At 40.6% G+C, this 17023-nt stretch overlaps 1 protein-coding gene across 5 annotated transcripts in view; it reads right to left on the bottom strand.

The window, feature by feature from the left end:
* The window catches only part of Armc3 (armadillo repeat containing 3), a 95846-nt gene extending 82411 nt beyond the window's left edge, over positions 1-13435 (bottom strand). For 2 of the 5 annotated variants that reach the window (XM_069990509.1, XM_069990506.1), the window contains exon 1: positions 13333-13432. The gene's annotated coding sequence lies outside the window, so the exon portion shown is untranslated. Of the gene's footprint in view, positions 1-13332 lie in introns of all 5 variants that reach the window. The other 3 variants (XM_069990510.1, XM_069990507.1, XM_069990505.1) reach the window with 3 other exon arrangements.
* Between the last annotated feature and the right edge of the window lie 3588 nt (positions 13436-17023).

The raw sequence follows: 17023 nt of genomic DNA, 5'->3' as shown, positions 1-17023 counted from the left end.
ATCCAGGTTCTGCTCATATATCAGATTTATTTATGTTCTACCATTGTATGGTGCTGGGGATTGAATCCAGGGCTTGTGTGCATACCAGGGAATGCTCTACCATTGAACTGCATCCTTAATCCTTTAGTTTTTTTTAACACAGATTCTTGCTATATAAGCCAGTCTGGCTCTGAGCTCACTATTTTCTCGCTTCCAGCTTCTAAGCATGAAGATTACAGGTATATACTGCTGTACCTGGCGATCTTTTCATCTCTCAAAAATATCTTACAAGGAAGTAGATGTGTGGTTCAAGAGGTAAAACTTCCACCTTGAGTGAAAAGGTCAAGCAAGAGAACAAGGCCCTGAGTTCAAGTCATAGTACTGGCACACCAAAGAAAGATAAATGTCTTTCAAATGTCAGAAACTTCATATTTTGTAAAAATACTGTTCATCTTTTTAAAAATTTAGTTTTCATTGTTATTGTTCTGCTTTGTTTTGTTTTGCCCTATCCAAGAACACTTTACCTAACCCTAAGCAGGGAAAACAGTGTTTCTTTTTCTTGTAGAAGTCTTATGGTTTAGATTGTTAATTTAATTTTTGTGTATATTGTGAGCTGACATGATTTAAGGATTATGGTACACAGACATGTCAAATTGTTCTAGTACCACATGAAGAAAACAGTACTCTTTACATATGAAATTACCTTGGTATCTTTGTAAAAAATTATTTATGCTTGATAGGTAGGCCTGCTTCAGTGACTTTTCCCTTCCTTGAATCAACATATCTGTCCTTACATTCCTATGACTACAATATCTTCATGTTTGTAGTTTTATAGTAACTCTTGCGAAAGAAAAATCTGAATTGTTTTGGGTAATCTAAGTTCTTTTGCATTTTCTACACATTTTAAATATAGTTTGTCAATTTTTATAAGAAACTTGCTGGGATTTAGAATAAAATTACATTAAATCTAAGCTAAATTTAGAAAGAATTAACAGCTTAATAAGTGAGTTTTCTAATTCATATGTCCCCCCATTTATCTGCATATTTAAAAATACCTCTCTGCGTATATAAGCCTCACCTTTGTGTTTATTTAAACTTGCATTTAAGTATTTTGTGGGGCTTTATACAATTAGAAGGATTATTTTTTTAAATTTCAGTTTTTGAAAGCTAGGCCCAGTGCTCATGGATATAATCCCAGCTACCTGGAAGACTGAGACAGGAAGACCATGATTCAAGGCCAGGCCAGGCATTAAATATTTAGCAAGGTCCAATCCCAAAGAACAAGCTCTGAGTGTAGTAGGTCATGTCTGTAACCTCAGCTCTCTTAGAGGTAGAAGAGAGAGGATAGTGGTCCAATGCCAGCCTGGAAATAAAAGGTAGAAGACCCAATCTGAAAAATTACTAAAGCAAGAAAGGTTGGAATGCTCTTTTTCCTACCAAATGTAGGGCTCTGAGTTCAAACCTCAACACCACCAAAAATAACTCCCCTCATTTTCTAGTTTAAAAGCACACAATTTTTTCACATTGATCTTGCATATTATATGAACTTGTTGAGCTCCCTTATTAATTCTATTAAGTTTGTTTGTAAACTTGTTAGGATTTTAATCTACAAATAAGCACATTTGAACTTAATCTGTTGTAATTTAGATTCATTTCCTCCGTTCTTCCCTTTCTCCTTCTCTTCTCCCTTTTTCCTTCCTTCCTTTCTTCTACAATCAATCTGGCTATCACTTAACTGTAAATCCACCCCCTATGGCAAAGCTGTTTGTTTTTTTTTTAATATCTTATTTCCCAATATCTCTAGAGATAAGATTTAGGTTTTGTTTTAAATGTCCATATAAACTTGTGGATTTCTAAAATATTACACAGATTTGTTTTAAATGTCAGAAGGAATCTGTGAATGAATGAATGAATGAATAGGACATATTTACATTGCAGTTGATATTCTATTTGGTTTCCAAAGTGTTCTATCTGACTAATGGACACTCTTTTACCTTGGGCCTTGTGTCCTTTTGATATGACCAAAGGATTTTCTTTTCTTTTCTTTTCTTTTCTTTTTTAATTGGTCGTGGGGCTTGGGCGCTGTCCCTGCACTCTTCAGCTCAAGGCGAGCGCTCTACCACTTGAGCCACAGCACCATTTCCGGTTTTCTAGTGGTTTATTGGCGATAAGAGTCTCACAGACTTTTCTGCCCAGGCTGGCTTTGAACCTCGATCCTCAGATCTCAGCCTCCTGAGTAGCTAGGATTACAGGCGTGAGCCACCGATGCCTGGCGACCAAAGGATTTTCTAGAGTTCCCCTGTTCCTTAGGATGAAACATTCTTCCAGCTCATGTTGTCTATTTTCTGTTTGAAACCTGGCTGGGTTCATTGTATTGGAAAATGACAATTAGGAAACAATCTGGATGCTAGATTGGTTATTCATTACCACTGGGTTAGTAGCCATTTCCTGGTCTTTTGGGGAAGCTAATGAAGCTTTGGATAGGTGCAGATTGTAAATCAGAAGTTTACAGATCTATACTACACTAGCTGGCTGGAGTCTTTCTTCTCTACCTGGATAAGAGTCATAGGCAAGGGAGGAGCTGCTCCTCCAGACTCTTGGCTGGAATTTGTTAGCTGCAGTGATGGATGGTAGTGGTTCAGAGCAGGCTGTGGCCTCTCTGGTCAAATCTCCTGTGCCTTGGGGATCAGGGACTTACTTGAACAGCCTTTGAGGGGGTGTTATAGTTCTTACGTTCCAGGTTTTAAGGATGGAGGCAAGTGTGACAGCCCTTTGTTTTCTCAATTTAAGAAACATGTCACTTGATGAGCACCATGCATCTTGGACAGCTTGTGTGACAGCTCTGTGCTCTGGGCTTCCGGTGTTGGAGTGGATGACCATCCTGGGGTGAGGCAGAGGAGTGTTAATGTGTCAGTGCTCCACCAGGGTTTGTAATTTCTTCTTTCAGGCTCTTTCCAGTCTTCTGATATTCTTCAGCCTCAGCTCACTGCTTTCCAGCTTTCTCTACTTCCACTTCATCTCTCTTCTGTCTCTCTTAGTCTGGCTGTTGTCACGGCTGCCATGACTGCCACCTATCTGTCACCACCACTGCCGCAGGGCCTGCCAGCCTCTGACATCAGCTCTGAGCAGGCTCGGGGGTAGCTGTCAGCCTTTTGCCATTCAGCCTTCTGGTCCCTGTGTATGGAAGCCACCTGACAGCTTTGCTGATATGCCTACCTGAATGGTTCCCGCTGCTCCACTGCTGTTACCACCCTGCTACTGCTTCTTCTCACCACTTCTTGTTTCTTTGTGGTACTAGTTCAACCAACAACTCCATTAGTGATTAAAATCAAAAGTAGGTGAGAAAGACCACTGCAGAGGAGTCTTTCTTGGACCTGCTGTTTGAATGCCAGGGACAACACAGAAGGATATTTTTTGGCAGATGTGACTGTGTTTGTCGCAGTCACAGGTCTTTGCTAGGTCCCCAGTGGAAGGGAGTACACTCGCACTCTGACCTGAGTAGAAGCAGCTACAGTCTTCTAGAATTTTTAAAGGCTTGTGCCAGTAAAATGTCCAGGGCAAGTTGTAAGCTAGGGGCAGTGCCTCCAGAGCTGGAATTGGGCTTTGAGTTCAAAGCAGCCATTCCTAGCAAGAGGGAGATCTAGCTGTCGGATTGGAAGACCTTCTACTCAAAACAGCCAGGGCTCAGACAGTTGTATAATAACTGTCATTTAAAGGGTCAACTTCCTCATTCCCCAACATCTTGACATTTTAAAGAAAAACCATGAAATGATTATAGTAAAGGTTTACCACTGACGTGAACAGTGGTGTATTCATTCAGATTTAACAGTGTTCTAACCATGCTGCAATGCTTCTGTGCTTCAGGAAGAGAGGTTTCGATCTACACTGTGGATATAAGAGATAATATATCTCTTATAATATATCTTATAATATATCTCTTATAATATATCTCTTGTAGCAGTGGTAGGAACTCTCTGGTTTTCTAACCATGACCACTACTAGCAATCTAAAATTTGAAACATATCTTTTCCTCTCTCAGAACTACCAAATAAAACAGAAGTAACCTTCCCTTTCTCCCATGTCTCTTGGAATTCTTTTGTTCACAATATTTTCCTAAGAAACTAGCTACCTGATCTGTCAAAACTGTCTACAGCTCTGGTGGCTCACACCTGTAACCCTAGCTACTCTGGAGGGTGAGATCTGAGGATTGTGGTTTGAAGCCAGCCTGGGCAGGAAAATCTGTGAGACTTTTATCTCCAATAAAATACTCAGAAAAAGCTGGCCATGGAGCTATGGTAGAGCACTAGCCTTGAGCAAAAGAAGCTCAGGATGTGAATATCTAGAGTACTATATAATTTATCATGTGTTTGCTTGTATATTTATAGGCACATTGTAGTTACCAAAAATGAGGGAAATCATGCAACCTATGTTTCTTTGGCTCTGGCTACTTTGTTTAATGTAATTTTTTCCAAGCCTTTCCATTGATTTAATATCATTCTTTCTGACAGATGAATAGAATTCCATTGTGTATATATACCACGTTTTCTTGATCCATTCATCTACTGAGGCCAAAGGATGCTATACATAGGAGTGGTTGGCAAGGGCTAAATAGCTATGTGCATGTGATCATATAAAATCATAGTCTAGGGGCTGGGAAGGTGGCTCAGTGGTAGGGTGCTTGCCTTGCATGCATGAGGCCCTGGGTTCGATTCCTCAGCACCACGTAAGCAAAAAGAAAAAGGCCAGAAGTGGCGCTGTGACTCAAGTGGTAGAGCACTAGCCTTGAGCTGAAGAGCTGAGGGACAGCACCCAGGCCCAGAGTTCAGGCCCCTCGACCGGACCCCCCAAAAAAAAGAGTCTCATAAAATCATAGTCTATGACATGAACTCCAAGAAGAGAAAACAAGACATCTTTTAGTTGCCATTGTTGCTGTTTTTGTTCTCTTTTCCTTTTGTCTTGTTAGTTTGTATTTGGGAAGATAAAGGAGGGCACAGAAAAGGTGGAATCAGGGTAAACAAATACTATAGTGGTACTCACTAGACACTATATGGAATATGAACTGTACTTCTTGTGGGTAGAGATGGGAGGGAGAGAATGAGGGAAGGGAGTCATGGTTCAAAAAGAGTTGTACTCATTATTTATTACCTGATTGATGTAAATGTATATGACCCCTTTACATATCAACTGTATAATAACAATAGGAGGTGGAGGAGGAGGTGGAGGAGGAGGAGGAGGAGGAGGAGGAGGAAGCAACAGCAGCAACAGCGGCAGCAGAGGCAGCAATGGCAGCAGCGGCAGCAATAGTTGCTCAGGGACAGTGCTCAGGCCCAGAGTTCAAGCCCTAAGACCAGAAAAAATGAAAACAAACAAACAAACAAACAAAAAACCAGAGTTGGGCTGGGAAGGTGGCTCAGTGGTAGAGCGCTTGCCTTGCATGCCTGAGACTCTGGGTTCAATTCCTCAGCACCACATAAGCAAAAAGAAAAAAGCTGGAAGTGGTGCTGTGGCTCAAGTGGTAGAGTGCTAGCCTTGAGCTGAAGAGCTGAGGGACAGCACCCAGGCCCAGAGTTCAGGCTCCACAACCGACCCAAAAAAACAAAAATAACAACAACAAAAAAAAACAGATTTTTTCCCCCTGGGACCACAGGTGAGTCCCAATAAGACATTCTCTTATTTTATTTATTTTTTGTTTATATGTACCAAGGAATTGAACTCAGGGTCTCATGCATACTGGCAAGCACTCTATCACTAAGCCACATTTCCAGCCCTTCTCTTTTTTTTTTTGGGTCCGGTCATGGGGCCTGAACTCTGGGTGCTGTCCCTCAGCTCTTCAGCTCAAGGCTAGTGCTCTACCACTTGAGCCACAGCGCCACTTCCAGCTTTTCTCTTTTTGCTTATGTGGTGCTGAGGAATCGAACCCAGGGCCTCAGGCATGCAAGGCAAGAGCTCTACCACTGAGCCAACTTCCCAGCCCCCAACCCTTCTCTTAAAGTAAACATGTCGTCACTGTTTGAGAATCCTACCACCAAAACAGCCAGCCCCAGATTCGCATCACAGAGCTGCTAAGGTCAAGGCTGCTTCCCATCCTAAGTATAGTACCATCTGCTGTTCCTTTGCCATAAACAAGATCCATTCTAGCTACCAAGACATGAGAGATTCATTGTATAGTAGTTACCGAGGTGGGAGGAAGAGGTTCTAGGCTCATCTTTCAGAGAAGGCTTAAAACAAATTTGCAGAAATGGCTAACTAAGAAAGCCAAGGAATTGGGAAGCTTAATTAATGAACATATGCATCTCTTTAAGTGGAGAGAATATTTAGAGTGTACACTTGTAATTATTTTGAACTTTGCAATACATTATTAGTTAATAACTAATAATAGTAGCAACCCTATTGTGCAGTAGATGTCCCAAATTTATTACCCTTCTATGGCACCTTTATCATTTGGAATCATGATTCTCCTGATCTCGGTCTCCCAAGTACCTAAGATTTATAGGCATGAAGGGGAAGGGGAAAAACAAGTCGTTTAAATAAGAATACAGGTGGACCCGTTGCAACAATGAGAAGTACAAGTTGTCATGTTGAAAACGAACTTTACAACTTTGGTGGGGGGGGTGGGGAAGATTGGGGGGGCGGGGGGGGGAGACTGGGAAGGGATGGGAAGGGGAAACAAAGGAGGAGGCTACAATGCTTGATAAGAAATGTACTCATCTTGCCCATGTAATTGTAACCCCTCTGTACAGTATTTTCACAATAAAAAATAAATAAAAATTAAAAAAAAAAAAAGAAATTTTACCATCTCAGCCGGGTGCCAGTGGCTCATGCCTGTAATCCTAGCTACTCAGGAGACTGAGATCTGAGGTTCTCGGTTCAAAGCCAGCTCAGGCAGGAAAGCCCATGAGACTCTTATCTCTAATAAACCACTAGAAAACCAGAAGCAGCATTGTGGCTCAAGTGGTAGAGTGCTCTCCTTGAGCTGAAGAGCACAGGGACAGTGCCCAGGCCCAGAGTTCAAGCCTCATGACCGACCAAATAAAAAAAAAAAATTCACCATCTCTTAGCCCCTCAGTAGATGAATGGATCAAGAAAATGTGGTGTGTGTGTGTGTGTGTATGTGTGTGTGTGTAATGGAATTCTAGGACTCATCAGAAGGAATGACCCTGCCCCATTTATTAGGAAATGGAAAGACTTAGAAAAAGTTATATTAAGTGAAGTAAGCCAGACCTAAAGAAGCATAGGTCCCTTGGTTTACCTTATTTGCAATAACTAGTATATGTCTAGTATAATCTTATGAGACAAGCAGAAAAGGTCAAAAGCTATGTACCTATGACCATATAAGACGATGCTAAGTGAAATGAACCCCAAGATATGGACACAAGAGTTTTTATCTTTGTTGCTGTTGTTTTTAATGTACTTATAATGTACTATGTAATTTTTTTTGTTTCTTTCCTATGTTCTACCCCCATAGTATAACCCATGTTTTCAGTATATTTGAATCTGATGCCCTGCATCATGTATATACAGTTTTCTAATTTGGGGAGGGGAAGGGAAATAACAAAATACTGAAACAAGGATATAGGTTGACCCATTGTAACAGTGAGATGTACAAGACACTATGTGGAAAATGAACTTTACAACTTCGGGGGCAGGGAAGGGAGGAGTTAGGGAGGTGAGGAAGGGAAGGATGGTAGGGGAAAAACAAAGGAGGGGGTAACAATGCTCGATAGGAAATGTACTCATTACCTTACTCATGTAACTGTGCCCCCTCTGTACAGTATCTTTTCAATAAAAAATTAAAAAAAAGATTTATAGGCATGAACCACCATGCCCAGTTATTCTATTTTTAAATCCATGCCCTTAGTTATGACAACCTTCACATACCACCCATGAACATTCTGTCCTATTAGTGTTGGAAACTAATTAAATCACATAATTGTATCAACTCTCCTGAATCAATTTGCTCTAAGTTTAGCATTATAAACATCATTTGATTCAGTAGACATGCTCCCAGAAAGTGTTTTTTGAAAAGAATTCTTGAAATCTAATTATACCTTAAGATCATTAAGAAAATTCACTATTCAGAGAAATCCAAGAGTAAATCACTTTTGGTAGAAAAGGATTCATGCTATAGATTGAATGTTTGTGTTCCCTCACCCCCAAATTCCTATCAGAAACCTTAATCTCCATAGTGGTTATGATAAAAGATGCTTATGATGTGATTAATGCTCATAAAAAGAAGGGGTTCCCATCTATCAAGACGCATTGTACTTACAAACTGATTTGTTGAATGGTAACTCCTTTGTACAACTACTTAAAGATAATAAAAATAGTTTTTTAAAGAGAGGTAAGCCAGGTATTGGTGACTCACACTCAGGAGGCAGAGATCTGTGGCTCTAGGTTTGAACCCAGCTCTGGCAGGAAAGTCTACGAGATTCTTATTTCCAATTAGTCAACAAAAAGCCAGGAGTGGAGCTGTGACTTAGTGATAGAGTGACAGCCTTGAGCAGAAATGCTAAGGGACAGTGCCCAGGACCTGACTTCAAGGCCCAGTATGGGCGCAGAAAGCAAAAATCGAAATGAAGAGATAATTTTCCTTCCCTCTCCTTTCTTTTCTCTCTCTCTCTCTCTCTCTGTCCTATCCTTTTTTCCCTCACCTCTGTTTTCCCATCTCTTCTCCTCTCCTCTTGTTCCATATCTAACTCTCTGTCTACCCTCTGTATGTGTCTCTATCTCTGTCTCTATGTTTCTGACTGTCTCTATGTCTCTGTCTGTCTCTCTCTCATACACACATGCACACACATGCACACACACACACACACACACACACACGGACTCAGTCAGAAGGTGGCCTTTTGCAAATCATTTTGTGCACTGACCAGACATCAAACATGCCAGAACTTTGATCTTGAATATCCAGCCTCCGAAACTTAGAGGGGGAGGGGGCGGGGGAAAGCATGGTTTATACCATTTAAGTTGTGCTATTGGTTGCAGCAACCCAAACTATGACAAATTCTTCAGTCAAGAAAACAATTACCCATTGTATATATATTTTATGCACCTAAATTTGCTTCAACTCTGAAGACACACTTCTATGATGCTAGGTAATTTATCATAACCTCTTCCTTTTTCAATGTAGCCTCTGAGTTAATTTTCATCCCAACTGAATTAGTCCCAGAGTCAAGTTCCATAAATCGGTTGAAATTAGAACAATAATAAACACATAAGACTTCTATTTCCTGTACTGTTCACCCTGGTGTCAGGAAAGTGGACAGGACAACATTTCACCCTTTCCAGTGCTTAAGCAAGCACAGCTTGCCAACATGTACTGTCAGTAGTTGCTATTTCTCTCGACAGTGCATTGCCACAAGGCAGTTTTTTCCACCACATTGTGTTATTTAAAAGTTAGCTGCTTTTTTGGCAGCCATTCAAGGGAGTTCTACGCTTGTAAATCCTCTTCGTCTCATGCGATGGATGAAGTGAAATCTTGGCACCATTTCAGTGCAGTTTGTCTTCTTGAACCAGGGGAGAAAAAAAATTAAAGGCTCCTAAGACTGACACTGTGGTGCAAATGGTCATGAAACAGTGGGAAATCCTGTTGGCTATTCAAAAGGGTAATCTGCTAAGCATGCACAGGGTAAAATAAGATCCCTCACATACAGGAGAGTCAGCCCCCTCTGTTAAAAAAAAAAAAAAAAAAAAAAAAAAAAGATCATTTAAAGCCTGAATGATAGAGTTCCAGAGAAGATAATGCTCATTGTGTACTTGACTCCAAGCCTTTAAAATCAGCTTAACTTAATAGATGAGGTCCATGCGGAGCAGTTACTTAAGTCTCTAGACTAGCTTGTGCATCCTGTTGGCTTTGAATTGGGTTTCTATGATTTGCGTGATGGAGATGTCTGGGTTTTTTTTTAACTAGAGGTTAAACAGTGTGAAAGAAAATTGTGTAATTCCCACTCACAGGCAAAGAGTGATAACAGATGTCTGAGGCACTATATCACTTTCAGATAACATCTCCTCCTGTGAAGGAGACCCCAGAGAGACTTCTTACCACTGACAACCCCCTGAGTGGAATGGGTAACCCATGCTGGTGGATAAACAGTAGGAACTTCTGTCACAGCAGAAGTGAAGTGCTTCCCCGAGTTTATCTTTGGTTACTTAGTGTGTCATTAAAAAGAAGTGGAAGCCAGGCATGTACTGCACCCCTATAATCCCAAGTACTTGAGAGGCAGAAATAAAAAGATCCTGGTCAAAGGTCAGCCCTAGGCAAAAGCATGAGCCCCTCTCTGACAAAACAGACTGAAAGCACAAAGACTGGAGGTGTAGCTTGACTTAGCAAAGTGCTTGTGTTTGTAAGCATGAGGCCTTGAGTTCAGTCTCTAATATTGTAAAAGAAAACAAAAGGAAAGGAAAGAAAGGGAAAGGAAAGGAAAGGGGGGAAGGGAAAGAAAAGAGAAAGCTGAATCATTGTGCAGTTAAGTATTAACTGCATTGATTAGAACCACCAAAAGGAAAGGTGCTATGTGTAATGTGGTTGTGTGTATTGCCTTCACAGTAAATAGAATGATCCTGTGAGTTCTTCTCTTGGTTGGTAATGCTATGTAGGAAGATAATCCAAATGGAATGACCTAACCCAGGATTCTGAGTCTGATCTCTCTTGGGCTTCCTTAACCAAATTGGCCCAGAGACTGTGGCTGGATTATGATTGGCACGAGTACCACTAGGAAAGGAAGTGTGGCCTGAAGGCTTTCTGGTGGCATGTTGATCACTGTGATCTGTGAAGGTACACTGAGCACCCTCCCTAGCAGGAGGGAGAGTCCACCCTGAACACAGCTAAGTTATATTAAATTTAGTATCAACACATTATTGGAGTTTGGGGTTCAGTTTGGAAATGAATATAAAGTTGGAGTATGTTATAAATATTTGAAAGTAAAGACTATCATTAGGGCATGCTAAGAACTGTTGGATAAGCAAAATTATTTATTACAAAATCACAATACAAATTTCCAATGGTCAAAACATATTTCTAAAAATACATGTTAAACATTTTCTGAGTAAGAATTTCAGGTGTCCTATTAATGTCTTCAGCTTATTGGATATAATTCAGGAGAAACGGATTACTGGCCCCTTTATTCTGTATTCCTAAGGCCTGGTACTACTGGATCTGAAAAAAAGGGTGGGGGAGAGGAGAGGAATACTTTAAGACCATAGAGTGTAAAAGCAATACAGAGTCATCCCCAAATGCTTTTCTCTTTTTATCCACACACGTCTTTTCCCCTACATATTATAGAAGCAGTGGTCCTTTTTTAAGGGCCTGAATCTGTCATTTGGAAGATTTTTACCACCCAGTTTCTGCTGTTTATATTGTGAATGCTGATGTCTTTTTTTCTGTTTTTAATATTGTTTTTAAAGAAGTGCCCTGACAAATCTTGCTTGCAAGGATTAGATTTACCTACTTAATAATTTTAGTCTAACATTTTAAAGAAAACTATGAATTGTTTTGGTAGATACAGAATAGATATTAAACTCATTACTTCTGTTTAAAAACCCTTTTCAGAGTAATCCTTGGGCATCTCTAGGAAACATTGTGTGCAGAAGAGGTGCTGGGAGCATTTATTGTTCTTAAGACCCCAACTTTGACAAAGAATGCATTACTCAGAACGTGTCCTTGCTATACTACATATGTCTGTATTTTCACATGATGGTGGAAGATGCTTATATACACATACTTATGATTTTAATGCATTCTTTTTAAATTGATCCTTTCATCATTAGGAAATGTCCATCCTCTCCTCTTTACTTTTTAATTTAGTTTTAATAGGTGATTGCATGACAGACATTATTTTTAACCTTTAAAGTTAATTGTTTTTGCTTCCAACCTTTTAGTCACCTTACATTTGCAGGAACACCTTCAAATAACACATGGTTGCATTTTCTATTTTGTTGTTTTTTTTCACCCAATCTGATAACCTTTGTCTTTTTTAACTCATGTTTGAAGTAACTTTATAATACCCCAAACTGTCAAAAATAGTTCAGAGAGTTCCTATAGACCCTCGACCCAGTTCTGTTTCTATTACACCTTTATATAATCATACTCAGATGATTACACCAGGCAATTAACATCGACAACATACTATTGACCACCCAGAATTATTTAATTTTTAGTAGTTTTATAACTAATGTATTTTTTTCTGATCTGGGATTTCATGTGGGCTTACTTATCAAATGTCTTCAGTCTGCTCTGATCTGAAACTGTCTCTCAGCTTCCTTTGTCTTCCCTGACCTTCACATTAGCCCATCTCCTAGTATTACTCTATGTCCCCTCGAGCCCTAGATTAAACCACATTGAACTGGGACAGAGGTGAAAACAATCTTTGCAAAAATTAAAAATGTGCCAGGTGCCGGTGGCTCACACCTATAATCCTAACTATTCAAAAGGCTGAGATCTGAGGAATGAGGTTTGATGTCAGCCTGGGAAAGAAAGTCCACGAGACTCTTACCTCCAATTAATCCCAGAAAAATACAGAAATGGTGCTATGTATCAAGTGGTAGTGTGCTAGCCGTGAGCAAAAGCAACTGAGGGACATAGTCCAGGCCCAGAGTTCAAGGCCCACGACCGACAAAAAACAAACAAACAAATAAATAGATAAATAAATAAAAATTTTAAATGAACATGTCATTACTCCCCTATTCCAGTAAGCATCCAAAGTATCACATTAACATAAATCTGTTGTTTGAGATTTGGGAACTAAAAATCTCTTTATAGGACCAAATTAAGGCGATATTGGTTGTCCCACAACATGAGAGTTTTGTTTTTGTTTTTACTTCTGTTCGTCATGGGGCTTGAACTCTGGGCTTGGGCACTGTCCCTATGCTCTTCAGCTCAAGGTGAGCGCTCTACTTGAACCACAGCACCACTTCCAGTTTTCTGGTGGTTAATTGGAGATCAAGAGTCTCATGGACTGGCTTTGAACCGTGATCTCCTGAGTAGCTAGGATTACAGGCGTGAGCTACCGGCACCCGGCTACATAAGAGAGCTTTAGCTCCAGGCCCTTTCTAGATGTTGCAAAAATCTGCCAACTCAGATCTCACTTGGGTGGTTCATGAGTTTTCCTCTGCTCAGTTGTGGCCTAGCTCTGGAAGCATGAGAAGAGACTCTGGTTTCTTGAGTAATGAGCCAAGATGGTTCTGGTTTGAATGTGAGGTCCTCCCCATGGGCTACTGTGTTGAACCCTTGATTTCCAGCAGATGGCGCTGCTTTGGGAAGTGGTGGAAAGGAGCAGCTAGAAGTTAGCTGGAGGAAGCAGGTCACTACGGGCGGCCCTAAAAAGCTGTACTTTCTCCTTGGACCTTCCATACCTTTCTTTCTGCATCCCACCTGCCACAAGGTGAACGGCTTCTGCTATGTGTTCCCGCCATCATGTTATTCTGCCTCGGCTCAGGCCCAAATCAGGCCCAAAGCAATGGATCCGGCTGACCTACGTTATTGCTCTCCTATATTCATCACAGTGACCAAAGACTGACTCATAGAAAGGCCATTATGATTCTCTGTCTCCCCATAGATGGACTGCAGCCAGCTTCCCAGGATACCACTAGGATTCATATTCTTCTAAAGACCATAGGATAACATTTCTTTCTATGAAGATGACTCAGACCATCTGATAGCTTATCATCAAGTAATGCCACTTTGGCCTCTTACCTGGACCTGTTTTCATTAAAATTCGATCTCAATCAATTTAAATGATATCTTCCTCAATTCACTTCACTCTTACAATCCATCAGTGAGTGAGGAGAACAAAAGAGGAATCCACAGGCTGGTGTGTGTGTGTGTGTGTGTGTGTATGTGTGTGTGTGTGTGTGTGTGTGTGTGTGTGTGTGTGTGTTGTTTTGTTTTTCGCAGGAAGCAGTTGTAGTGGAAGAATTCGAGATATTTATTTTTTTATTGCGGAATAAAAGTTACAAGAGGAAAAGGAAGAAAAGACTGGGCAGGAGAGCCCTAAGATCAAGGTATAGATAGGATGTGTTCACCTTCCAGACAAAGTAGAGGGGAAAAAATTGTATTTAGAAGGGTCCTGTTCTGGAGATATCAGAATGGTGTGATGCAGGTCAGAAGGCCAAGGTAGTTCCCTCTGGCTGGCACCAGGGGGCAGCCGTTCCAGAGATTGTCCCAGAGCCATGATGAACTTCAGAATCCCTATTTGCTGCTGTTAGCCACTGAGATCCAAGCATCTTGGATATTTGGATTTGTGGGGTTTGTCAACTTTGGAAAATTTTTATCCATATTTCTCCAAAAATTTTGCTAGTACCCCTCCTTCTCTGGCTTCTCTTGAACCTAGAACAGTGCCTGGTGGTTAAGTTCCTCCCCTGACCACTACTAGATACTCCTCAGGACCCAGGAGTTCTGAAGTATTATTATTACCCTAATGTTGTGTCTTTCCTATGTACATCCACTGTTGTGTATATCAAGCTGTGTATTAGATCCTTGGGCTATTATGACAAAGTACGATGAACTGGTTGGCTAGAAACAAAAACAATCTACTGTTTCACAGTTCTGAAGGCTAGAAGTCCAAAGTCAAAATGTTGGCAGTCAAGTTTTCTTGAAGGTTCTAGAGAAAATTTCTGTCTTTGCCTCTTCCTAGCTTCTGGTGGTTTCTGGCCATGCCTGGTACTCTTGGCATGTGGATATTTCACTCCCATCTCTGTCTACATGTTCAAGATTACTTTCCCCTGTGCTTCTCTATGTTTCTGTTCTTACAAGGTGCCCTCTCTGTACCTGCAGTCCACCCTTCTATAAAGATTTCAGTCATTGGATGAGGGCCTGCTCTCATTTGGCATGACTTATCTTCATTTGATTATTTTGCCCCTCCTTTGAATAAAATCATCTCCCCAGTTACCAGAAGGTAGTACCAGAAGGTACCAGAGATCTCTTTGAAGACCTGATTTAACCCACAATAAGTTGCAGTGTGTGTGTCTTCATTTGTAGGTGGATTTCTGTTAGTAAGCACTAGTTAGTGGAGACAAGGCAGTTTGCTCTCTTACAGTATCTGAATTACATTTAGGCACTCAATAAATGTGTGCAGAAGGCAACAACTCAATTACAACAATGTTTGCACTGCTAATTGATGTTGCTCAATATCAGTTTTGGGGGGAAATGTAGGAGAAATATTAAAATACCAAGTAAGGCTTTCCATTTGGAGCTGTCATTTAAGTTTTTGTATTATCTGTCACTTAGGACACATATCTTGGTGGTAGACAGCAGAAAAATACAATGGATGCCATTTTAAAATACAAAAGAAATTTATTGGCTCATGCATCCAGTTCCAGAAGTAGGTCATTTCTCATGTGATTGAGTGACAATGCAACCAAGAGAAAGGGCAAATTTCTTCTCCTTTCAGCCATGACATAAATCCCTGGTGCGGAAATACCCATACATAATTGGAAAATTGGACAAAATATTGGAAACTACAGGTTTTAGACACTGGAAAAATAGTCAAGACAGTGATTGCAGAAGGAAATGAAATCAGTATGATGAGATGGACAACCACCATTGTTTCAGCCTGATACATTCGCTGGGTTGGAGTGCAGGCAAAGGGGAGCCAAAGGCACCATGGGAGGGTTGGAGAGTGGGAATGCCATGGTAAGTGGAATTTGCAAATCAGAATACTAAGGGGAGAATTGTACAGGCACAGCACTTTAGGATTGTGTGTCCACACCACACAAGGGTCATATTTCAGTCTGTTTTCTGTTTTGGTAACAAAATACTGAGAGAAGGTCATTTATAAATGATAGAAGTTTGTGCAGTTCACATTCCAATAGGACAGGAAGCTCAAGAACTTGGCACCAACATCTACTAGGCATCTGTTAAAGCCTTATGTTGCATCATAACATGGCTGGAGGAGATCACTGACATCCCACGGAGAGACAGAGCAAGGGGGTCAGCTCAGGGCTCCTCTCTTCTTACAAAACCACTAATGTCCTAGTGATAGTCCCATCTTTCTGAGGATCTTATCTAATCCCAACCAACCTCCTGGAATCCTTTTCTCCCAAGTGTCATCAGCTTAAGAGTCGGGGATTTTCCACATGAGGTTCAGTGGTGGTATTCAAACCATGGCAGGTCGGTTGAGTTTTCAGCTAGATAATGAAGTGTCATATATATAGCACAATGACTCTATAGAGCTCTGAAAAGGAACTGTAGGCTGAAAAACTTCCAGAGCTCATACAGGACTGGGAGATACTTGCTGAGTTTCTTTTTCTTTCTTTCATTTTTAACTAGGGAAAATGAAGAGACCATAGTAAAAACCTGGAACTTTCAATAGAGATTTAAAAAAAGTGGGGGGGGGGTTATCAACTTAATAGCACTAACTAAAGTAGCATAGATTAAAGGCAACTGTAGACCTCCCTTCCAAAGCATTGGAGCTTGGGCCACAAAAATCTGGCCTATCAGTTGAAAGCCAACACTCTTTAAAGGAAGTTTTAAGACAGATTCAGACACTGGTTAGGGCTCAGGATATGAGACCCCCCCCAAAATATGCCACTTTGGACTTAAAACAGAGTGCCTGAGAAATGGCAAAGGTCAGACAGGAGAGGAAGACTTTTTCTCTGAAGCTCCCTTCTGTGACTGAAAAAAATGCAGCTGCCTTAAGATCCCTCCTTACAGTCTCATCAGTGGGAAGATTAGATTCCAAAGGAAGAAAGCTACAGCTGACACATATCCAGAATGCAGACATCTCTGTCCCCTGCTATTATCTGTTCTATATAACTGTTCATCTCTCCAGAAAATAGTTTATTTTTCTTCTAAAAATTACCTGGACTTCCACTTCCCTCTCCTCTCAAACTTCTAAACACCAAATTATTGGACTCATTTTCCTGTGATCAACTAATGCTCATAATAACCATATAGGCTATTTCTCTTATTAGTCTACCTGTTGTTATTTTATGGAAGAAAGTTCCCTTCATCCCCATGCATTCAACCATATCATATTCCTAACATCCAGCATTCAGTACAAAGCTAGTAAAAATGCCAAAGAGCCTGACACTGTGACTAATATCT

Source organism: Dipodomys merriami, unplaced genomic scaffold (genome assembly GCF_024711535.1).
Source record: "Dipodomys merriami isolate MVZ:Mamm:240054 unplaced genomic scaffold, mDipMer1.0.p SCAF_4, whole genome shotgun sequence".
Lineage (NCBI taxonomy): Eukaryota > Metazoa > Chordata > Mammalia > Rodentia > Heteromyidae > Dipodomys > Dipodomys merriami.
This window is presented reverse-complemented; position numbering and strand designations above follow the sequence as displayed.